Genomic DNA, 26976 nt, shown 5'->3' with positions numbered 1-26976 from the left:
TTGCTTTTCGTCTAAAACACACGAAGCCTTCGTCATCTCTCTCAGTGCTTCAAAACGACGAAAAAATATCATTTAAATCAGCATTTGTTGAACTTTCATCTTCATCACCTTCCGTCTCTGAAAGATTTTATATCATCACTTGTTTCTTTCCTTGCGTTCGAGTAATTCAAATCAGTTTAATGAAGCACGCCACAATATTTTTTTTAAGCGCAATCAATTTTAAGTCTCCTATTTCGACCACATGTGTTGATGATAGTTGTTATAGCTTGAGAACACTTCTTAATTGATAATTAAAATGTGATATGACTGTTTTGTTATTCAGTGCAAGAAAAGACATTTGTTATTATATAATTCTCTCTCTCACGGGGTTTGGGTATCATATGTACCCTGGAGGGTCAGGTGCTTTTTGACCTCTTTCTCCTTCCTTCACGTATGTGGTCATGCAGTGCTTGATGGTGTTAGTTACTGCTTTTTGGGTCAGAGTGGGCTGAATTACTCCGACCCTTTTTCAGGGCAACGTCCATGTACTGGTATACATATATAGATATTGTTTTGACCTATCAGTAAGATGTCTAGTTTGTTGGTGGCCTTTTTTTGTAAATGAAAGAAATAATTCCGATGAATTTTATTACTTTTTTATCTATATATTTATATTATTTTACATATATATATATTTTCATTTATTTATTTTTATGTTTAAAATATATGTTGATCGGGGAGAGGTGTTTAGGACTATCTTCATCATGAATGAGGTACCTGTCTAGTTCGCACAGTAATTCATTTTTCATTTAATTTTTTTTATCAAAATACGTCCCTGTCGCGCCAAACATGCTCTCCCTTTCAGCCGTGGGGGGCGTTATAATGTGATGGTCAATCCCACTATTCGTTGGTAAAAGAGTAGCCCAAAATTTGTCGGTGGGTGGTGATGACTAGCTGCCTTCCCTCTAGTCTTACACTGCTAAATTAGGGACGGCTAGCACAGATAGCCCTCGAGTAGCTTTGTGCGAAATTCTAAAAAACAAACAAACAAAATATGTTATTGTGCTATGTAGGAGTCTATCTGGTATGGTTGGTATGTTTGAATATATATGTATAAACTGAGATGATGTTGCTCTGGGAACTCTACATGCTGTTGTAAGGAGTGTGTTTTGGATTGTTTGTACTTTGGTTTTGATTGTTTTGTCACTTACAGTTTTCCATGCTGGAGCCGCATAGTTGATTACTGGTCTAATGTACGTTTTGTAAATTTTTAGTATGTTGTCTGTTGATACTCCACTATTCTTACCAGACTCCTAGCATAGTTGGTTCTTCACCAGACTTTACTTTTAATTTCGTTTACATGGTTAATCCATGTTAACCTTGAATAATAAGTTAGACCAAGAAATTTAACCGATGTGGCAGTCTGAAGTAGTGTTCCATTCATATATATTTCAGGCTGTAGTTTTTGTATTTTGTCAATTTTGTAAAGACGACAAGTTGTGTTTTTGCTGTATTTATTTTTATTCTGTATTTTGGACAGTATTCACTCATTATATTTAGTTGAGGTTGTATGTTTATGGCTGCTATTGTTGGTGTTGTGACACTTTTCCAAACTGCCACATCATCAGCGAACTGTGATGAGTATCCATGATTAGGATCCTTCAATAGCATATTGAAAATATGAAAATAGCATGATGAAAAGTATAGGGCTAACCCCCCTCCTTGAGAGACACCAGCTATTATATCATTAGAAATTTGTTTGGTTTGTTTTGAATTTCGCGCAAAGCTACGCAAGGGCTATCTGCGCTAGCCCTCCTTAATTTAGCAATGCAAGACTAGAGGGAAGCCGGGTAGTCATCACCACCTACCGCCAACTCTTGGGGTACTCTTTTAGACCGCTGAAAGGGTGAGTATGTTTGGTGCGACGGGGATTCGAAACCACCACCCTCAGATTACGAGTCGAGGGCCTTAACCACCTGGCCCAGCATGGCCAAGCGCGTTAAGGCGTGCGACTCGTAATCCGAGGGTCGCGGGTTCGCATCCGCGTCGCGCCAAACATGCTCGCCCTCCCAGTCGTGGGGGCGTTATAATGTGGCGGTCAATCCCACTATTCGTTGGTAAAAGAGTAGCCCAAGAGTTGGCGGTGGGTGGTGATGACTAGCTGCCTTCCCTCTAGTCTTACACTGCAAAATTAGGGACGGCTAGCACAGATAGCCCTCGAGTAGTTTTGTGCGAAATTCTAAAAAAAACAACAACAAACAAACCTTAACCACCTGGCCATGCCGGGCTATTGGAAGCTGTTCCGAAAAATAACTGCAAACAACAACAACAAAAACAAAATCCATAATACTTGGAAAATATCTAGGAGATGGCCACATTCAAAGTGCACATTAGACTTTGATGTGATATATCAAGGACAAATTGTTCTGGAAAAAGATATTAAGGTGTGAAGGAAAGGCTGTACGCCCACACATATAATATATTTAGATATTGTCTCTCGAGAAAAGTTATTTGATATATCGTGTGACTAGCCGTTTTAGTTATGTGTTAAATGCTTGGAATTAGACATTGTTATTTCTGTAATTATACTTTGGTATTTTGAATAGGATGAACATTGAGAAAGAGTATGTACTAAAACTAGAGATAGAATGATTTAAATTTTATTTAATTAAGCTGATGTCAGAATAGGAAATAGTCGTAGTGAATCAAATGATTAGAAAAAAAAATATCACTCAATATTGAAAATAAGAAGTGTGGTATAGCTTGGAATTACATGTTTGTTAGTTAATATGAAACGTTTTGAAAATTTTCCATTTTCTTTTAGTTGAACTGTGATGCAGAAAGTCGTTCAAGTAACGACATAACTTCCTCTTAATTGGATGCACAGCAATCATATTGGTAAATTGATCATTGAATGAACTTGTTCATTTGTTACTGTAACAACCGTTACAATAAACTGAACAATAATATTTATCTAAATGATGAAATACCTTGTCACAAACAAAACAGTAATAACCTACCTAGAGGAAACATTTCATTGGTATATTAATGTAATTTTGTATGATCATGAATGATACTACGAAAACTATTTTCAGGACATGAAAAAACTTTTATAAGTTAAACAGTTGAAACTGTCTGAATATACAAGATATGTTTGAATGTTTAGATGATGTTCAAATTTTATTTCTTCTATTCCACAAATAGATTCCTTCTGGAATATTAGACGAGACTTGTAAATTCGTGACAGTAGTAACTTCCACCAGTCACTAATATATCTATATTTTGGATATTTCCTAAAGGATGCTAAGTCTACTACTATAATTTTAGCACCTTAAATATCATAGTTACTCTTTATAAAAATAACTGATTTTTTAAAGTCAATAAATACTAATATTCGATATCTAATAATTATTGCTACTTCCTACAAGCAATTCTAATGTAGTAACCTTCATTTTGAAAGATTTGTCTAGATTTTTTTTTTCTAATTTTAATTGACTTTTACGATTTTGGTTAAGATCATATCGGATGAAAAGGTTACTTATTTTGAAAACAGGTGCTTATTGACTTTGCAAAAAATTATAATAAACGCAAACCATAACTTATTTCTGTTGATCAAAGTGTAGATTAAATTGGACTTTTCTTAAACAATTTTTCAATACCACGTTTATTTATTATATCTACTATGTAAAGAACTGAATAATGGTCAATGACACATTCTCTTCACTTCTCCTGTCCAATGTATAAGTTTTTCGCATAGTGTTGTTTTTATTTTAAATTAAGCACAAAGCTACACAATGGGCTATCTGTGCTCTGCCCACCACGGGTACCAAAAACCCGGTTTTTCGCGTTGTAACTCCGCAGACATTCCGCTGAGCCACTGGGGGGGCTTTGCATAGTGACTAGAAAGCATGTTCACACCAACAGTATGTTTTATTTCTGTTACTTAAATGCCATATGTCTCTTCAATATGTTCTGAATGTTATTCAGTGCATTCATAAATTTGTAAGTGGCTGTCCCTATGATTTAGGATTAAATGATATTTTGTATGTTGTAGCAACTGCATTATACTTTTAAATTCTTTTATTCCTTGTTTTTTAACAATAAATTATCCATTTTCTTTAGAGGATGTTTAAGAGATACTTGTAAAAGAAAGAAGAAATGAGAATACGTGTAGAAAAACATATTACCAAGTAATCAATAAAATATTTCAAACAATACGAAAGCGACTTACAGTATTCAGAAACACGAATATTTAAATTAATACAAGCTTTGTAAACTTACCTCTCCTTAACGCCTCAGGAAGTCTGCATATTATTAATCCCTTCATGGCAACTGTCTGTAAACGAAAAAAAGTAAATGCGATCATTTTGTATAACTGTAAAATCGCATTGATCAATATATTTTTGTAAACGGTATGAAAACAAGCTACAGTATTCAGAGCCTCTAAGTTTTCAATTCCTTCAACAGTTAGAAACCATGGAAGAAACTAAATTCTGACTTATTTCAGGTATGCATTTTTTTCTAATTCGTTTAGCTCGCGACAACTTGTTAAGATTGGGATAATGCCCTACATAAATATAAGATTATAAATACTTGATTACATGTTGTCAGCATTCAAATACTTCCGTAACAATTCATAATTTATTTAGTTCAAAAATATATTGAAAAACATGCATTAATACTTATAATAGATGAATTGCTTATAATTATCGCTAGTAGAACTATAAGATATAGTAGTTGCATGAACACTGAATTCAAACTGATCGTCCAATTCAGTCCATCTTGGTAGTAAGTTAGATAAAAATAGTTTAATATCTAATCCCTCCGTTACACAAATTTTAATAAGAAAGGTCAAATTACTAAACTCTTGGAGTGCTGAAAGACATTTTAGTTCTTCTTTGTCCTACTTCTAATTAAGGTAAATTCCTGCTTGAGGGAAAATATATAATTTCTAAACATGTGTTTGAGACGTTTATTGCGGTAGAATGTTGTTACAATGATACTACAATGCCTGGGAAGATGAAGGAGGCAGAGGCAAGGCTGGATTAAGGATTTTATTGGCCCTAGCCTTTTCAGCTTATAGAAGACCCCTCGAGACAGAACCTTTATGTCAAATACACTTATAGTCATAGCATGAAGTCTCCTGATTAGTGTGAGGCCATGGGCTTCAGTCCGCTAAGTTCATGCCTTAATCCGGGGTTGGGCAGAGGTAAAGGAAAGTAAGCTCTTCTAGTGGGCCAGAGAAAAAGCGCCAACGTCAACATGAAACAACAACAACGGACCTTTTCAGAACCTGGCAAGGGTTCACAAATTCGATGCCTTAATTCTAGTCTAATGTGACTGCAGTTAGTATATGAATGGGGTTCCTACATTTGGCTACTCCCTGTACAAATAGACTTGGTCAATTGAAGACTGACCTTTGATCGTTAGTCATGATTATTAGTAACACAATTCATCTAGTAATAGCATTAGGTTTTGTAAAACGTACGCAAATAACTACATAAATGAAAACTGTAAATATATATCTAGATCAGTTAAATTTTTTTCAATCCAGCGGAAGTACAGTAACATTGTACACCTATAAAAGCTTGGTAACAGCAACCCTGATTTAATGTTTTACTTACAGACCAAAACTGTAACTACAACGTTATGCAAATTAGATACATTATTAAGTTTAAGACTTTGATGATTACTACTATGAAAGTTGATGACACATTGTTCTACATCCTCATCTCGTAGTTCGTGCGAACTAACTATCTGCATGCTCATTATACCAACTCACCCTCTGGTGTCAATCAATGGAATTATGACCCTAATGCATTCTGCTGCCTATGGTGTGACAGCTATGTTTCCTAAAAATGTATAGATTATGTAATAGTTATAAAGCCCTCTGGCGCCACCCTTTGATCTACAGTAACCCCTACACATTTGGGCAGTGAATATTATTAATAACTACCAATTTCCACGAATAGTGTTAGAGAGGTACCGTTTATAAGGGGTAGATAAATTATGAATTTATTTAATCTAATCGAATTTAAGAAAAGAAATAAACAGACGTGATGCAATCTGTAATAGAAAATAAAACAATATTTAGTACCAAAACAAATACATTTGATGATCACTTTTCACTGGACTTTATTCCTCAATTTTTTTTTCATACAAGGACCAGTTTTTCTCATTTAAAAAGAAAAGTCAAATTATTCATAGAAACCTCATAACTGATTATTATAATTCAACATATAAGATGTTGTAATCTCAAGATATCACTTGACCTACCATTGAAGGACACTACACAGCTTCTGGAATGTATTGCTGCTAAAGCGAACCGGACCACTGCTCCAGTACCTGAGATTGGCGCCGAGTTACAACGTTTTAAAAACTAGAAATATATATGTAAATTCTGTTACATATGAAGATACAGGACACTAAATCTGAGTGCCATTATGAACAACATTAAAATACGACTTAAAAAAATTTTCAAATAAACTAATTTTTCATAATCCACCGAATCTATCTATGGATAAATCTATATCAACTTGTAGTTTGAAATAAAATAAATAGTTGTATCTTTCTGGTATATGGTTCGATAAAATAAACTTTCATAAAGATAAAGAGATATAAATAACAAGAATAGGCAAACAGACCACAAAACGTAATGAACTCGCCATCGTTAGTATGGCATCATCAGTTACATTTCGCTATAGTACAACACCCACTGCTGACGCCAAAAGTTTACCCTCTCATTGGTTTTATTAATAAAATTTTTGTGTTGTTTTAATACTATAGTTTATATTTTACCCAATTTAGTTGTTGTTTTTCCTACATAATACCCACAGCAAATTATTTTAACTTTCATTTAGAATTTCGTATTTATATCAAATGTTTTGATGTAGCTTTTACTGGATTTGCTTCCAGACAAATAGTGTAACAGTTTTTAAGATTTGTAAATTAAAACACCACGTATAAGATCAATGGTAAGTCTGCAGAATAATGACGCTGAGACTCATTTTTAATATCCGTGGTGGGAAGAGCTCAGATAGCCCATTGTATAGTTTTACGCTTAACAACAACAAATAATCTAAATTAATTATTTCTGCACACTAAGTTTACTAATAAGAAAAAAAAGTAAAATAGTGGTAGAAAAACAAACAAAACAGATAATGGTTTCAAAACAATATTTTTAAAGAAAAATTATTTTTTTATCTGAATTAAACTCCAGATTCTTATAAATCCGTAAAAATGGAGAGAAAAATTCTTGGTAGCAGGTCAGTTATTAAAAATATACAGGAGTGTACGAGAAGATATGTTTGTTTTTTAGGTTTGACTATCTTTTGGCAACATAGTTTTGTCACATCAGTTCGTGAGAAAAGTAAATACTTTCAACAACGTCTTTCATATTCTTCACGACATTATCACTTAAGTGATTTTACAGCTATTGTCTTTTGTTTAAAATGTCATTCTTTCTCGGTGCAGTCAGAATATATGCGTGAGAAACTCAAATAGCGCTAAGGAAGATTACATACATTATAAATAAGATAAAGTTTCCTTATCGCTAGACAATAACTTACAGCAGGCCGTACCTAATTTTGATTTCTAAATGCACTTCACCCTTTTGTTGTGATTTTTTGATAATCTTGCTTTTAATTAAAGTATAATACAGTCTAAATATATAGCACTATCAAAATAAGTTTAACAGGAGTATTAAGAAGTTGCCCAGTTTCTTATTGAATATGTGAAAATGCTGAGCATTTGATAAATTATATTACCATACATATTTATTGTATAAAATAAATCAATGAGAAACATACATACGCATTTTTATGTTTTATTTGTCAAATATGCCGAATATATAAACATATTTAAAAAATGGAATATATTTGTTTGTTTGTAATTAAACATAAAGCTTTACAGTGGGATATCTGTGGACTGACCGCCTCGAGTATCGAAATTCGGTTTCTATAGTTGTACGTCCGAAGACATTTCGCTGTGCCCCTGGAGAATATGAAATATGTAAAACCACAATTTCATTTTATGCGAAGATTATATTTATTCTTATAATATTTTGATATTGCATTTATATATAATTTTTACTGTCTTCAGTACTGATATCAGGTTACCCCCCAATACCTTAGCGATAAGTCTAAGGGCTAACACCGCTAACAACCGAGTGTTGATATTCATGGTGTAATTTTGGGCTTAGCAATAAACAAAAGACAGTAAATTATATTGGTGTACGGAAAAATATAATAAATTGTTGGAAACAAGCTATTTTTATTTGTCTGTTTATTTTTACGCAAAACAACTGCGAATTAAGCGTTGTAAGTTGGTGTACTAAGGGATAGATGTTTTAAAAAGAAGTGAATAATTTGTCAGCAAGTGCTTGGCGTCATCTGTTCCTGCTTAGAGTGTTTAGTTAAAAGCCAAAATCTACGTATGCCTGTATTTCTTCGAATACTTTATGCTATAAAGTATGTTAAAATTATTTTTCTATGTGGAAGTGACAGCTTTAATGACAAGTTTAGCTCTTGTTGTAAACAGTGCGCTGAAGTATTCTCAGACTCAAGAACTTCCTAGTGATATCAAATGCGAACTGAAATTATTGTGTGTTAAACTTACGTGATTAGGAACACAATCAAAATTGCGCACAATTTATAATAGTAAGTTAATTAGGGAAGATGGGTGATATGAAAAAGCTAAATAAGGAAGAAACTAAACACACGAATTTAAAAAAAAACTGGAAATCTTTAACATATTTAAGTGTTTTGGTAATGTTTGTTAAAGAACGCAACTAAGATTTTATATAATAAGTTATTGCAGTAAAAACGTAATCCACTACAGGTAAACGCAGTATTGCGTATGCAAAACATGCGACATGTAACTAACTAAAGTGATAAAAATAATTATAAAGTTATTAACAATTAAATGGAATGATAGTTGTTTTGAATTAAGCACAAAGCTACTTAATGGGCTAAGTGTGCTCTCCCCACCACCTTGTTTGTAGTATTATAAGTCTGCAGACATACCGCTGAGCCACTGGGAGCGGTAATAATAGAACACATTTATGTTGCATGTGAATCTATTAGGTATCATGTCAGCTTGATTTGTATTTTTTGGTGTTAAATATTTATTAAATTATTAAAAACTACTTTAACTTGACACCACGCACTCTAAAGTTATGAACTCATTCTATAAGTAAACAAATATTATTTAATTTGTTTATGCAAGAACAACTTCTCAAATGGCATAATAAATACAAGTTTAATATGAACGATGTTGAATGTTTATTTTCTTAAGATGACATTCTTTTAACTTTTTGTTGGATTTTTTTTTGGCTTTGGTGTCAGAAATATTTACATCACTACTATATAACATAATAAATAAGCTAATCAAAGAACCAATATATTAAGTCTTAAGTGTAACGTAGTAAAAACAGTAAAGGCCTGTGGCCTAACTACGCCATAATTTATTTATTACCATATACTCTACTTGTTTGCTTAGAAATTATCAGAACAACAAGAAAATTAATATATATATTTTTCCAAAACTTATTTATTATTGTGTAGTGATTATTTTGTGTTAAGTGTGTTTTAAGAAATAGTAACGTCAGTGAAAAAGCTATTATGTATGTACATTGTAGGAAGCAACCATGGTTCTAGTTATGTAGCGTTATCTATTAAGATAATTGTTTTCCACTTAGATTCATTTGCAATATAAAACAGTCTTAGGTATCGATAGATAGTTAATAAGGTTAAAAAATTAAATAAGAGTTTGTACAATCGATATACATGTGTGTTACACAATAAATTTTAACACCAAATTAAGAAACACAGTTGTGCGAGCTTAAACACTAAATATAAATAAATAAATAGCTTATTTTCAAGACAAAGTAATTAATGAACGGTAGTACGTATCGACATCTGCTACAGTTTGAAAAAGTTTGATAATGTGTAACCTAATTTTTAACTGTAATACAACAATTCTGTGTGCATTGTTTACAACATAGCGATCGTTTCAACGCTTTCGATAACAGCTTGAAAAATAGGTGGGATACATACACCCATGATGCCCTTTGGGCACTACAGTTGTGACAAATTTCTTATTTAAGTATTGCCAATCATTATATATGCAGCAACAAGTAGAGCAGTCATGCTGGACAAAACACAATAGACTTTCTGGAGCCAGTTTTTATTCATTAAAAAAATACTGTTCTTTCTTTGGGACATATATTCCAATGACTTGGAAAGTTCCGCTACTTTATGCTTTTATTAAGTACATTATTTAAAAATATATATTTTAGCACAAGAGGAACCGAAACACTATGTTATTCATTTATTTATATAGATAAATTCTAATTCAATTAAAAATAAGATGACTCTTTCATTTTATACAGGGTGACCCCAAAAATGTATACACTCTTTGAATGATTATAACTCACTCAAACTTTCTTCTTTTTACAGGTGCATCTGATTTGAAGTAATGGCAGAAGCAAGACTAAGTATTCAGAAAAGGAAATTTATCTTAAAGTGTTACTGGAAGTGTGAGCACGTAGCTGAAGTGCAAAGACGGTTTAGAAAGGAGTTTCAAACAAATCCGCCAACGTGACTCACCATTGGTCGCATCAGAAATAAGTTTGAAACAAATGGAACTGTTCAATACGTCCATAAAGGGCGTTATGGAAAACCGCAGTCGTCCACCAGTCCCAAACGAGATGTAGAGCTGTTGGAAAGTCTCCATTTATCTCCAAGAAAATCTGTTTGGTAAGCAGCCCGTGAGACAAAATCCCAAAATCGAACGTCCATTGCATGTTGAAGCGCGTTCATTGGAAAAGATTTATTCTGGCATTTGTTCACCTAAGAACCCGCATATTACGGTTGAACACCACGTAAACTTACCAGGGGTTACAACGTTGGGCATAACTGGACCATTCTTTATCTAAAACACAGTCACTGGTCTCGTTTATCTGAACTTGCTGCAAGAATCTGTTGTGCTATGCATTCGATAGCAATTTGGAGATGAGGAGTTTTATTTCCAGCTAGGTGAAGCACCTCCTCACTACCATCGTAACGTGAGGGCCTATCTTGACGAAAATGTGCCGAACAGATGGATTGGGAGAAGAGGTAGCACTGAATTTCCCCCACGTTCACCAGACCTCATACCTCTGAATTTCTTTTTTATGGGAATACGTCAAATATAAGGTTTATGGCACAAAACCTGCAACAATCAATGAGTTGAGAGCAGCAATTGAAAGAATATGCATTCAAATACCAAATGAAATGATTCGTGAAGTTTGTAATTCGATCTGTCCGTTTTATCAGCAGTGCCTGGATCAGAACAGTCATCAGCTCGAACACCTGCAATAACTCAAAAGATTCTACACTTATCTTCTTAAACTTGAATTATAAAACGTAGACATATCTTAATAAACATTGTATTTATAATAAATCAACGTGTGGAAACATTTTGGGGACACTCTGTATATAAGTAATATATAAATTCTCCCATTTGGTCTAGGAGCACTATATGCTATGACGTAACAGCTCTGAGACTCCGGCATGAAGAAACCACTCAGTCATAAGGATTTGACGCAGTAAGTATGAATTTCCAATATTATGACCTTGAAAAAATATTAATAAAGTTTTAAACATTTTCGTCATATTCTTATTTTTTATTACATTAATTCAGGTTATTTGTACACTTATTGAGTATCAATGCATGAAGAAAACAAGGTAAAACAAGAGTATTTTATTAAGTATAATATTTCAGCGATAATTTAAATAACTTTCTTTAGTATATTTTTCTTTATGTTGTATTTGCTTTTTCTAAAGTACAATTTTATAAAAAGATATCTTGATATGTTTTCTCAGTGTCCGTTTTATCTAGCGTGGATTCTCCAGTTGCTTTTGTTCACAAACTGTACATCAGAGATAAATGAGCAGCAGTTATAAGAGTAAATTAATGTCTATTGAAATTTACAACATATTCTTTTGTTTTCCCTATTTATTTCTGAGAACAGAAAATTAACATTTACAGATTATTAATGGTTTGTTTTAAATTTCGCACAAAGCTACACGAGGGCTGTCTGCGCTAGCCGTCTCTAATTTAGCAGTGTAAGACCAGAGGGAAGACAGCTAGTCACCACCACCCACCGCCAACTCTTGGCCTACTCTTTTACCAACAAATAGTGTGATTGACCGTATATTATAACGCCCCCACGGCTAAAAGGGCGAGCATATTTGGTGCGACGGGGATGTGAACCCGCCACCCTCGGATTACGAGTCGCACGCCTTAATCCGCTGGCCATGCTTGGCCCAAAATTAAAGAAACCTTACATATACAACAACTCAAGCCCAAAAGAAACCAATACAAAGGAACACCTTTTACCTATATTACTGAATATAATCAAACACCTAAGCACGCCCTCTACATTCCTACACTCAATTACACAACCACCTTCAAACATGTGGTCAGCTATCGGTCAGTTACCTCTTTCTTTCTTTGTGAACCTGACGATAACCGAAGAAGGTCGAAACGTTGTTCGCTCCTCTGGATATAAAAAATTTTCTCAACCCAAACCAGCTGTTTTTACATGTATATTTTTCTCTACAAGTGGGTTTTCTCGTCATCACTAAATGTTAACAACTGTTTTTTTTCAAGGTTTATTTGTGTAGTGCTATTAAATAATAATTTTTTTCTCTGGCATTTACCGGTACCGTATGCTAGCTCGTTGCTTGTTTCTTACTATATTGTTAAGAAACTGCATGGGGAACCATGGAAATTACTTCAGACCCTAAATTTGTTCAGTATGTTCATGCAAGCAGAACCATTATGATGTGCCCTTGGTACAAGTGTGTGGGAATTCTAAAGAATGATACATATTTTCACCCTGATTCATTCAGTTGTGAACAGGGGTCAATGAAGCATTACCATAGTGTTGAAATTTATATTCTGTAATGACGTGGAATAAATTAGCCACATAAAATAGAAAGAATGACAAAATATTTTCTTGTCTTAAATTTGTAATTTAAATTTATATTGAATTTCTGAATAATATGGCGTATTGCATGAACAACAAATACAAACTAAGCGATAACTAATCGGTATTGAGAAGTCAGCCGAATCACAATATTAATAGTTAACTTTTACAAGAAAAGGTGTTGTTTATTATGTCTTCCTTCTTTTAAAGAGAAAAGGTCATTAGATTTTTATTTCATAGCTTAAAATTAATTTAACCTATATAAAAACTAGAATATATCATGTCACATCATACTCTATTTCTTGAAATAGAATGAATTATAAAAGCATTTATTCAAATAGAATATTTTGACTATTGTTTATCCATTACGATTTTTTAGTAACGACGGTGCATTAGGGCCGTGATGGGAAATGCCATGAAATGTTATGAATGTTGTGAATGCTGATATGATAAGTCTAAATTAAAGACGTAGTATTGATCACTTAGGCTAGAGCCAAGTGCATAAAATTTATCATGAAAGTTTGGATTCAAGTTTAAACTTAAATCGTTTCTGAATTAACTTATTTTCTATTACATCGTCAAGATTTTTAATAAAAGACAAACATTTTAATCCGCATAGACCATGGTGTGAATAGTTGATCAATCTCTAAAGCCATCCAAGCAGTATACTGTTGATAGGGATAGAACAGATAGGATTATAATCCTGTGGTATTTATGCATTCATGTCGATGTGCTGATAGACCTAGATCCTAGGATAACATTCTGACAATGTTTGTCTAAATGTAAACCTAGAGTTTAAGTATGTTTGACAGTTTTACCAACATTTTTTTTTTATGAATTTTAGCATTATTCTGACCATTATAACTTTTTTTCTGCATTTTTCAGACTGCAAGATGAAATGTATACAACTAAGTGGTGCACAAAAGAGAAAACTGGCAAAAAAACAACAACAAAAGGCTTTGGATTTAGTGGCCAAGACTGGAAAACTGACAAAAAATTTTCACTCAATTTACACAACATCATCTTCCAAATTAAAACCAATCTCCACCATCAGAAGTCACTTGTACTGCACCTGACAAGATTGAAGTTGAACTAAGCTCCACACCTACAAGTACTACTTTATCCACTGCAAAGTCAAAACATCATGATGACACTGAGGTGTCAAAGGCTGGCTCAACAGGCACAAGTCTAACAACTGATCTCACCTTTGCCTGTAAATTATCCTGATATCTCTAGTATTAATATTGATGCAAGTTGCTCTACAAGACAGCCTGAAGTTGAAATGATTGGTGAAAATGAAGATCTACTGGACTATGATAAAATGCTTCAGTCTACAAAAGATGAAGAAACTAAAGCAAAAGATCCAGGTTTGTGACTCAGTTTCTCTACTGATGATGTGGTTTATTGGATTGCTTGTGGACCCACTGACAGTGAACACCACATTGGGCCAATGAGATACTGTTTGAAAAACTTTACTTAGGGGTAAAAGCCAGTGGTGAGCAATACAAGATTGGTTATTGTATTTACCATTAAAAGGGTCAGTTTACTGCTTTGTTTGTAAATTTTTTGTTCATAGATATTCCTAGCATTTTTTTGACAACGAAGGTTTCGGCGACTGGTGAAGTACTATTGTAACTGATCATCATGAAAGGAGCACTACTTTCCAAGACTCTATGTTAATATACTTAACTCATAGACAAGGTTTACGCTTGCACAAGAGTTGGAAAAACAAATTAAAGAGTGCAATTACTGGGTACGTTTTAGAGCGTGTAATAGTTGTTATTCTTACATTAGCCAAATATGGTGGCCTGGCTTTGAGGAACAGATGAAATATTTGGTTTGCTGCAGAGTGGGAACTTAAGACTGCTTGAGCTCATAAGTCAGTTTGATCCATTTTTAGCACGGCACATTTTGAAATATGGAAATTCTAGAAAAGGAAATTATTTTTACTTGTCCAAAACCACCTGCGAAGAACTCATTGATCCAATAAGTCAGAAGGTTCACACATTCATTGTTGATTAAGTAAATTATTTTGGTTATTTCAGCTTGTTAGTTGACTTGATGCCACATCTGGATTACATATAGATAAGTATCTAAGTACAACACTCAACTAAAGATGGGCGGCATATTAAATGCTTTTAAACCTTTCTGGAAATGGAAAGCCATACCGGTAAGGAAATGGCAAACCAGGTATTGCAGTATTTATGTCAAGTTTGCAAACTTAAAATGTTTCAAAATGTAGGAGTCAGTCTTATGTCAATGCTGCTAACATATATGAGTATTATAAGGGGATGCAACAAAAGATTTCAGTAGAAAATAAGTTTGCCACACATGCACTATGCAGCCTATTCACTAAATCCGGGTCACTATTCACTAAAGTGCTGTTGACTGCCATCAAGTGGCAGTTAATTTTTTCTCTCTCAACAATGCATTTGCTTTATACATTTGTATAGAGCCTCAACCAGCCAGTGGAAAATTCTTAAAGTTGGTCTTGAAAACGAAAGAGCGTGAAAATCCCTTTTTGGTACCAGATGTAAAGCATATGCTATGGCAACAACAGCAATTTTGTCGTCTTTAAGATTTTGGAAGCTTCGGAATGTTTAGTTGAAGACCAGAAACAAAAGGAAGACATTATAAGAGAAGGAGACAATATTGCAAATAAACTGGGCTTCAGCAGTTTCACTCGTGTGCCATAAGTTCAGTGTAACAAAAACTGTAAAAACCAGATTCAGTCATGCTGAACTTTATAAAATAAATTCATTTCCAAACGTAGATATTTTTTTTGTTTGTTTGGAAATTTCGCACAAAGCTACTCGAGGGCTATCTGTGCTAGCCGTCCCTAATTTAGCAGTGTAAGACTAGAGGGAAGGCAGCTAGTCATCACCACCCACCGCCAACTCTTTACCAACGAATAGTGGGATTGACGGTCACATTATACACTCCCACGGCTGAGAGGGCGAGCATGTTTAGCGCGACGCGGGCGCGAACCCGCAACCCTCGGATTACGAGTCGCACGCCTTATGCGCTAGGCCATGCCGGGCCACGTAGATATTACACTGCGTATATATTTTAACATTAATGTCACAAATTACATAGTTGAGCATTCATTTTCTCATCTCAGGCATATTAAAAATTTTAATAGAACAACTATGTGACAAGACAGGTTGGATGCCTTGTCGGAGTGTAGGAGATTTGTTATGCGAAATTAGTTTTGAAGACTTATTCAAAGAATTTGAAATTAAAGAAAATCTAGAAACCTTTTTAAAATATTAAAAAGTATCAGTAAATAACACAGCACAACAAAGTTTTTGCTTCTTGAACACTATTGGGTGTTCGTTACAGATTTTTGGCTGCTGTTCACGCAAATCGCATCCAAATTTGCCCATCACTTACCGTTTCATCGAAATCTTCAGTTTTTTCATGTTTTTTTTATATTTGTTTTCAAAAATTTTCGTTTCTGTAAGAGACCTATAAACAACGTTTTGTGCAGTCTGGGCATGCCCAGGCATGAAATCAGACTAGGTTGGAAGCTGTTTTGTGAAAGTATGCAGCCCGGGCATGCCTGGGGCAGGCCGGAGCCAGCTTGACACTGTCTCAGCAGGCTATAAAAGTGGCTTGCATACACAGATGCTGCTCATTGGATTAATATAGACCTTATAGTGTGTACGTATTGTTTCAGAATATAGCATTGTCTCAGTGACACTGTAACAAGTAAGTTAGATGTTATAGACGTTTTACAGGACGATTGGTGTCGGTCAATATGTCTCGTCAATGTCACAACAGCTGCGATACATTCTGCTGTATTTGTGACGAATATTCGCTTGTTCATCAGAGACGCTCAATGACAGCTCTTGTGAAGAAAGCATATCATCTGTACTTCCGCTGTAAAATTGGTGATCAAGACCAGGAATTGGCGTCTCACATTTGTTGTGCGACATGTGCTGTCTGTCTGAGAGCTTGGCTCAGAGACACTCGAAATACAATGCCATTTGCTGTCCCGATGATATGGCGAGAACAGAAAGACCATGTGATGGACTGTTACTTCTGTTTGATTAATGTTTCTGGTTTCTCTGCAAAAACCAAGAAGTCAATTGAATACCCTAATCTGCCTTCAGCAATGAGACCCGTGCCACATGACGACAGTCTTCCATTTCCGAAAACACCAGAGGAATGGACCTGAGACGAACCAGATGAAGAAACTGCAATGCAGAGAACTGGCAGTGACATTGATCCGGATTTTGAACCGTGCTCCAGGCGATCCACATCTCATAATACAGTCAGAATTAAACGATCTGGTCAGAAATTTGGGTCTGTTAAAAGCAAAATCCGAACTGCTGGGTTAGAAACTGCAGGAATGGTGTTTGCTGTCACCAGGTACAAAGGTTTCTGTTTTTCGAAGCCGCCAAGATGTTATAACTAAATTCTTTGCACAAGTTGACAGTCTCTGTTTCTGTGTTGACATCGAAGGATTGTTCTCTGCTTTTGGTTGTGACCATGATCCGCAAGATTGGGGTCTCTTTATTGATTCATTAATATTAAGCCTCAAAGCTGTTCTGTTACACAATGACAACGTTCATCCTTCAATACCTGTTGGCTATACAGCACACATAAAAGAAACCTACGAGAACGTGGAAATGTTGCTGAAGCACACCCAGTACAGCAAGTACAACTGGAATATCTGAGGGGGCGATGGAGCAGTCGAGATGGAGCAATAGGTTTCATGTTTTCCCGAATCGTCATGTCAAATATGTTTTTCAATTTTGTTGTCTAGACATTTCATTTATACTTTCAATACTTAGACTATTAACAATATGATTTTATACTTACAGACACGACATGGTCATGTGGTTAAGGCGTTCGACTAATAATCTGAGGGTCAGGAATTTGAATTCCCGCCACACCAAGCATACTCGCCCTGTCAGCCGTGAGGGGTTATAATGTAACGATCAATCCCACTATTCGTTGGTAAAAGAATAGCCCAAGAGTTGGCGATGGGTTGTGATGACTAGCTGTCTTCCCTTTAGTATTACATAGCTAAATTAGGGACGGCTGGTGCAGATAGCCCTCGTGTAGCTTTGCACGAAATTCAAAGTAAAAAAGATTAGGTTATATTTATGTCACAAAGCAACACTACATAAAAACCATTGTTGAAACGTAGTGTTACCGACACGCATTGGCTTTTCTATATATTCAAAACTGTTAATCTAATTGATTTTTATCAATAATTATTCTGTGAATAATGCACAAATTCATTTCATAAATGATCTTAGTTTTGATTGGCTCACAAAGAAATTTATCGACGTTTAACTACCTTGACAGCATTTTTCTGCAACTTTGTTGGTCAAACTTGATTTCGCAAAATTTATTTATATCAGTTAGCTATGCAATGGCTCCCCAGCGGCACAGCAGTATGTCTGCGGACTTACAACGTTAGAAACCGGGCTTCGGTGGGCAGAGCAAAGATAGCCCATTGTGTAGCCTTATGCTTAACTTAAAAAAACAAGTAAACAAAAAGTTAGAAAACGAGGTCGGTAGTACTTACCAGTCATTTTTGACGGGTTTTAAGCTAGTGAGGAAATAAATCGTAAAATGTATCATTTATTGTCAAGCATTAAAGATGAATACTAGACTACGTGTCAAACAGAGAAAAAAGTCAATAGTATATATTCTTATATTTATTTGATAATTCTTATCTAACAAAGCCATAATAAAGCCATACTAAATAACATTCCTGAAAAATATGAAAACGATTTTCTATTTACATTTGTGTTATATAGGGTGGGCATTTAATCTCGCAGCAGTTGTGGCCGAGTGGTTAAGGCGTTGGACTCGAAATCCAATGGGGAATCCCTGCGCAGGTTCGAATCCTGTCAACTGCGATAAAAAAGAATTTTAACTTCTACTTCCTTTTATGAAACTAACACACATGCTGACTGAGTATCCAATCTCTTATTGTTTTTACTTCTTTTTATTAAACTAACATACATGTTAACTAGGTACCCAATCTCTTTTTTTTTCTTCTGATCGGTCCAAAATGTTTTTGTTTTAGCTTGTAAATCAGGGGCTTTACAGTCTCTGTGTTGAATCATGGGTGCATTTGCTTTTATAATTGCTATAGCTAGTAAATTTTTAAAAATGAAATTTCATTTTATGTTATAATTCAGTTTGTTGGAGCGAGTTGGCAGATCTTATAGTGTAGACATTATGTCATTTTCTTGTATAATGCATTATGCAAAAGAGAAAGAAAAATAACACCAAGAAAAATTATCTTTTTATGTCTGTTTGAGGAGGAAATGAATTTGTATAGTATTATTGCGAAAGGATTTGCAACAGTTTTTGTATAATGCCTAATAGTCAGCTCATCCAATATCATATTAAGTTTAATTTTTTGCTCAGCTTATTTTGAAATAACTGAATTTTATTTTTGTGCATTTCTGTACTATTCATTGTTGTTGTGCTTTGTGATTGAATATTGATTTGAATTTGCTTGTATTTACTTTTAATTTCTGTTGTGGTATTTTGTGTAGGGTTATTTTTCTCTGTGATGTAATTCTATAATTAATGTTCTTTGTTATTTATTATTCATTTTGATTTCATTTAATTTGGTGTTTTATGTATTAATTTGCTTCTATTAATTTGTACCGAGTTTACAAAGTTAAAATTTTGAAACAATTTTTATGCTGGTTTCAACAACGTAGTTAGTTCTATTCACTTTATAATATTATACGATTTTGCATTTAAGTTATTTCACTATATTCACTTTTTAAATTTTCGTTTTGTTTGTTTTATTTAATTTATTATTATTATTATGTGGTACGTTTGAATAAAATTTCCCCTCTTCTTGTGAATGTGTAATTCCCTTAGTTACATACATGTGATATAAGAGATAGATTATGAAACTGTTATATACGTCATAGCCATAATCTGACCTATTAATGTTTGGATTTGTAATGAACTGTTTATGCTCTGACTATTAATGGTATCGAAAATTGACTTTTAACATTATAAGAGATATTCAGGAAAAGCCTTGAAATAAGGAAGTAAAGGGGATTATTGTAGTTAAAATAACTGCTTATTTCACATTCTGATAAGTAGTAAATAACACATTTTTATTTAGATATGTTCAGGAATCTTTGAATAGAAGTATTCTGCATTTAGTTAATTTGTTTCTTGTAAACATGAAGTGTCAATATTTTACAATTGCACTAATTTACTAGTTACATGCCAAAATATAGCTCTGGAAAAGAGTATATTTACTTTATCTCTTCCTGTCATGTCCTGACTTATCTTGATAGTGTAGTATGATGTGCAGACATGACGAAATATTTTTTCTGCCCTAAAACCAGAACAAAATTCACAACAAAACAAACTGTTTCTTCAATTCGGACAAATGTGACCTATAATATATTTACTGTTTTTAATGGGATCAAAAACAAACGTCATGGGGTTTTAAATTAAAATTCAATTTATTTAAATGTACTTTTGTGTTGTAAAGTCCGTTTTCAGCATATGCATATAGGTTATATAAAATTGTACACCAGCCAATAAATTTATTTCCTGTTTTGTTAGTCTACAGTGATTGTGCTTCTTTCAAAACTTAAATTTGTATTAGAGCCATTGAAAACCACAGTTTATATATTTATTTCGTTATTCTTTTATTTTTTTCAGTTTTGTCGAAGTTCATTACAATGGTACATTGTTTAATTGGCCCGGCATGGACAGATGGGTTAAGGCGTTCAACTCATCATCTGAAGGTCGCGGATTCGAATTCCCGTCAAACCAACCGTGCTCGTTATTTCAGCCGTGAGAGCATTATAATGTTACGCTTAATCCCATTATTTGTTGGTAAAAGAATAGCTCAACAGTTGGCGGTGGGTGGTTATGACTAGTTGCCTTCCTTCTAGTCTTACATTGTTAAATTAGGGATTTCTAGCGCAGATAGTCTTCGTGTAGTTTTGCGCGAAATTCAAAACAAACAAACAAACAAACATTTTTAAAATACACTTGTCACATATCCCTTACTCTAGTACTATGAACGAAAGCACTAAACATCTATACTATTAGAATGTATTCCAATGAATAAGGTATTGATTTGTGGTGTTAAAAAAGAAACAATTAGAACGTAATATACTATATTAACTTATAGGTTCATGATTGTTACAGAAATATGGACTTGGTGCTAGAAAAAGATAACAGCAATAATCAGCTGCTTTACAACTAGTAAAGAAATAGCCTATCTTCCCACATTTTGCGGTTTTAGCCTGAAAATATTTCCGTTTTAATAATGAAGTAAATATGATACGAAAATTTGTCACGATGATTGGTCACAATCGTTCATTTTCCTGTCTATAATTATCTTATGGAATAGTCTTATTGAAACACAACCTTAAAAACAATTAAAAGGATCTCACTTCTCTGGATCTAAAGAGGGTTTTGTTTGTTGTTAAGCGCAAATATATACATTGAGCTATCTATACTATTCTCACCGCAGATATCGAAACCTGGTTTTTAGTATTATAAAAACCAACAGGATCTCTTGAAGAGGAAGAATGCACTTTTCTAAAATCTTCGAGTTTCTATTTTTGTCTTAATATCTTTAAAATGTTTTGTCGTTCTCCTTTATAAGTTTTTAATGTAGTTTATAAAGTTAAACCTAATAATGTATTTTATTAAACAGCTTAGTTATCTGGAATCTAGTTTTCTGTCCTGTGACAACAATGTTTCTCAAGACAAGATGCAAGAAAATATTCTTGATTACCGTTGGTTAAAAGTAAGTATTGATCTTAAGTATGTAGTGTAAGTTTTATTTTTGAAAACAAGCTTCCGAAACTTATTAAAACTTATCAATACTTTATGGAAGGTACCAAAAGAGCCAAAATTCCAAATTTGTTTGATGCTGATGTTGTAAAGTTTTATTTTATTGCCTGACAAAAGTGAAAATTTTTACTTATAATTCATGGAAGTTGAAATACATTCATATTGAGCCACAAATGTACCCAATAAATTCGGCTGTATTAAAATTCGTCAGGGGCCATTTTAGAGAGTTTTCAGACCTTCACAAACCATAGGTTAGAATGTGTGCCACATTATAACGTCCCCCCGGAAAGTGCTGGGTATTAGTTAATTTATTTTTATCGATATGCCTTTTTAAAACCAACTCGACTTTTGCGCATAATGGAAATGCTAGTGAGATGATACATGTTCTGGATGTTCATGAAACTTATGTTAAATGTTATCTAATGATCCAAAAATTCTGAATCATATCGCAGCGTTCATTATTATACACTAAATATGATGTACGTATTTAAAGAAAAGTTTGTAGCTCTGCAGCTTTCGAGTATTTACATTAAAAAATGTGATTGCACGAAACTCAATTTCTAACTGCACGTTGAACTTTCAGAACTGCATAAAATTAAGCTTGACATTAGAATAGCCCCTGGAATTTGTATTGATAAAATATTCATTTCTTATTCAATATAATATGAATTATTCTTCCAGAAAACAGTGTTTAGAGTATTTTATTTGATTATATTTCATATGTCTACGAATACTTAAAATTGTATGGGGTTCATTAGATGACTCAATTGAAATGGCTGAAACTCTTACTGATGCTTTACAAATCTCTTTTGTTAGCCACCCAGTGGCACAGCGGTATGTCTTAAGACTTGCAACTGTATAAACCGAGCTTAAATAACCCTGGTGAGGAGATCACAGATAGCCCATTGTGTAGCTTGGTAATTAACTCCACACCAACAAACTTTTGTCAGTAAAAACTTCGTTTCAGTCTTTTCCATCAATAAGGAATTTCATAGTTTTGTACACATTAGATTCCTTACAGAACAATGCTTGAAGTCCCCTTTAATGAAATACCAGTTTTAACTCAGCATTATATGATAACTGTTCCTCCATTGACATCAGTGACCACCAAACATCACTGGTGTTTCTGAGGCTCAATATTTATCAATAGTACCAACTTCAATGTCTAAAACACCATTCGAATAACCTATTCGTATAGCAAGCCTTCTCATATAAAAGTAACGTACATATACATAGAAAAAACATTGGGTTTTCTATTTAGTCATTCACATAACTATTCACTGCAATATCGCACATCTGTATTGATTTTTGTACCATAACAAAGATGGCCTATGATTATCTCATGAGAGGAAAGAAAAGAAGCAAAGAAAAACCATTTGTGTAAAGCTGACAAATACATGCGTAGGAATAAAAAAAACAAACTAATCGTTACTTATCTCCTGTAGATGTAAGAATATATATCGAGTATCAGTTTGAAATAGCCATTGAATTGTCACAAGATGTTACATAAAGAAACCCAAAACGCCATCTGTTGTTAGCAAATCCGACTATTGTTACATTATTTCCAAAGTTTTAAATTCTATTACTGATATGTAATTCACCATCGAAAAAGTTATTTCCCTCATTCATACGATGTACGTTTCATACAGTCATTCCAACATTTCAACGCTAACTTATGTTCAACCGCATAAATTAACAAGGGAATTAGTAACGTTTTATTTTTCAATCAAGATGTAAATTTGAAAAAATATCACAGAAAATTATTATTTTTTTATCTTCATGTTAATTCATTACTTCACATTCACTCACAAGTATATATCTAATTTCTAATCATACCATAATGGTGGTGATTCTCAAACTATCTGGTTTGTTTGTTTTGAATTTCGCGCAAAGCTTCTCATGGGCTATCTGTGCTAGTCGTCCTTAATTTAGCAGTGTAAGACTACAGGAAAGACAACTTGTCGTCACCACCCACCGCCAACTCTTGGGCTACGCTTTTACCAACGAATAGTGGAATTGACCGTCGCATTATAACGCTCCCATGGCTGAAAGAGCTAACATTTTAGTGTGACAGGGATTCGAACCCGCGACCATCGGATTACAAGTCTAGTGCCTTAACAGCCTGGTCATGTCGGGCCCTTAGACTATCTAATTGATGAAGAAAACATATTCAGATAAAAAAAAACAATATTAAAGTAATTAAATTATCATATTCCCCCAGTAATACAGCGGTATGTCTATGGACTTACAACACTAAAATCAGGGGTTCGATTCCCTTCGGTGGGGGGGTGGAGTGGCCCGGCATGGCCAAGCGCGTTAAGGCGTGCGACTCGTAATCCGAGGGTCACGGGTTTGCATCCCCGTCGCGCCAAACATGCTCGCCCTTTCAGCCGTGGGGGCGTTATAATGTTTCGGTCAATCCCACTATTTGTTGGTAAAAGGGTAGCCCAAGAGTTGGCGGTGGGTGATGATGACTAGCTGCCTTCCCTCTAGTCTTACACTGCTAAATTAGGGACGGTTAGCGCAGATAACCCTCGTGTAGCTTTGCGCGAAATTAAAAAGAAATCAAGCGTCTGTACGGATAGTATAAAATGACTATTATTTGTTTACGATTCAAGTGTTATTTGAACACTCGTAGTAACATTAACATATACTTGAAACAATACAACGAAGACAATTAAAGTTGACACATTTTTATTTCATATTTATTTTGTAAAAAAATAATATAATATTACAATATAAATAAAAAAATATTAAAAATCAAATCAGCAAAGTCACCTAACAAGTATATTATAAAAAGTATAATTAAAAAGTTTATTGTTAATTAATTAAAATTATAATGAAAAAGGTAGGTTAAATATTTTGTATATTTTAATTATTTTAAATCCAAATGAATAATGAAAGATTGAAAGGAATAAGTAACATTAACTTGAAAACATAATAATTTTGAAAATATGTCGAAAATCTAAAATATGATATCGATTATTCATTTCATTAAAACAATAATAAGCATATTAAAATCTAAACCTTTACTAATATTAAAGATGATCCTGCTTCTTCTTTGTCACCTTGTCCAATCGTGGTTCAGTTGAGGACAGCGCCACAAGCAATGGAAATGAATATCCATACTATTCCTGTAGTTTGTTTTAATGACTTTCACGGTTGAGAAGCTAGTCTCTCAGAGATATGTTGAAGGAAATGGGAGAAAAGTTTTCAGAGCAACTTCAGTAAGCTCAGGATATTCTCCAACAGTTTGTCCTCCAAAGTGACAGATAAGTAATTTTTCAATGGAATAAATGGATTTCGAATCAATCCATGGATTTTCTCTGCTGGAATGTAAAACTCAAAACGTTCTTCCAAATCAGTCAAATGTCCTCTGATGACATTTTGTACAGATGTAACATCATTGGCGATGATTGTTGCTTATTGGTGAAACATGTCATAACAATCACCTGACACTTGACTCTTCAACGCTCTCGTTTCTGTCCATCAACCTTGTCTGCCATTGTTAAACACGAAGCCATCCTTTCCTACATGGAGGTGTTGAGGTCATTAAAGATAACAAAGACATCAGTCAAATTAGTCAGCGTGGTTATCTAATCCACACCATGGAACAGTTGAGACCAATTTGTTTTTTTTTCTGCCCTGAAGAAATTCGTTAAGCTCGTTTCGAAGCTCAAAATTTTTCCCCTCGACAATCAACGTACTTCGGCATGGAAAAGGAACTTATCATCGCATAATGCAGCGAACAGTTCCGAATTTATAGAAAACTTTTCCTTCAAATCATCCTCATGTTGAAAGTGCGCGTACACCATCAGAACTATTATACTAGTAATTTATATACATTGATCAAGCTGTAAAGAAAAGTACTTTATTAAGTTAATCTTAATTGTCCTATGAGCTAGTCTTTCAGATCATGAACTCGTGGAGCTATAGTGTCATTTGATATTGACACCTGAGACACTTTCTTTGTCGCTGACTCGCCCAGCATTTCAATGCAGACATGTTTAGTATAGCCTATCGCTAACGTCTCACCGATTGTGTCTGGCTTTTAGCCTTAGCAACTCGAAGCGCTACTTTACCAGAAGTCCGCAAAGCACGAGGTTTTTTTTTTGTTTTTTTTTTGCGTGATGCTTCAAAGTTCTGTTTCTGACAATCTTTTAAATCAACATACTTTCTTTCTAAACCCTCTTTCAGTTTTGAACTAATTTCTTTATATTTTATATTTAACACTCCTACGAAAAGTGGGGCCTAATAGGCCCCAGAGCAACTTGAAAGGTTATTAATATTAGGCTAATAAATTTGTATTCAAATGAAATTGTCATTTCATTTGATTTCATTTCATTAAATGAAATAGCAATTTCATTTAAATACAAAATTCTTAGCCTAATATTAATAACCTTTAAAGTTGCTCTGGGGCCTATTAGGCCCCACTTTTCGTAGGAGTGTTAAATGCCTTTTGAGCTTTGATGGTTTCAATGGGTCGTTAGCCAACACATCTCCACAAATAACACACTGCGGTTTTGGCACTCCACCCTCATTTTCGGCTACATAACCGAATTGAACGTATAATTAGTCGTATTTCTGAGTAAAGCTAGTGCGAATTAATTTTATTAACAACACTTCGGTTTCATTTACATTACCGTCGTCTGATCAGAATTATTTGCGTGTTCAGCAATTGAATATCTCTGCTTTATAAATATGTCCATTGGGCTTCACTTTGCTATCTGTAAATTCCATAACTCTGGGTATATACTTGATTTATGATATGATGATAGCCGAATAAATGCAGTGGAGATGCTTTTATTGAAAAATGTGGGCAGGAGAACATTTATTAATAGGGCAAGTAATGTTAAGATAAGAAACGAATATAAAATTAAATTACATGCAGGATAATAACTGGAAGTTTACAATTATTAGTATTTGCATTCCCAGTGCCCACATAACCGTATTTTTGTACGTAGATACAAAATAACGTTATACTATGGCATAGTTATCAATATTATAATATGTGCTTCTGAAAACATAATACAATTTAATATTGTCGTCTTTATTAACTGATAATTGTTCTTGGTGGAATTCCAGTATGATTATTAAATTATACTATTGCTTTTTTTTTGGGGGGGGGACTCGCTCCAGACTGGACACTAGTCTGCGGACCATCACTTTCAGCATGAGTGTGTGTGTGTGTGTTTTCTTACAGCAAC

The 26976-nt window shown here is 34.0% G+C and overlaps 1 non-coding gene across 1 annotated transcript; it reads left to right on the top strand.

The window, feature by feature from the left end:
• Positions 1-18749: 18749 nt before the first annotated feature.
• On the top strand, positions 18750-18831 carry TRNAS-CGA (transfer RNA serine (anticodon CGA)). The gene has a single exon. It is a non-coding gene; the product is annotated as a tRNA-Ser (tRNA).
• The last annotated feature ends 8145 nt before the right edge of the window (positions 18832-26976 follow it).

The sequence above is a fragment of the Tachypleus tridentatus genome, chromosome 11 (genome assembly GCF_004210375.1).
Source record: "Tachypleus tridentatus isolate NWPU-2018 chromosome 11, ASM421037v1, whole genome shotgun sequence".
Lineage (NCBI taxonomy): Eukaryota > Metazoa > Arthropoda > Merostomata > Xiphosura > Limulidae > Tachypleus > Tachypleus tridentatus.
This window is presented reverse-complemented; position numbering and strand designations above follow the sequence as displayed.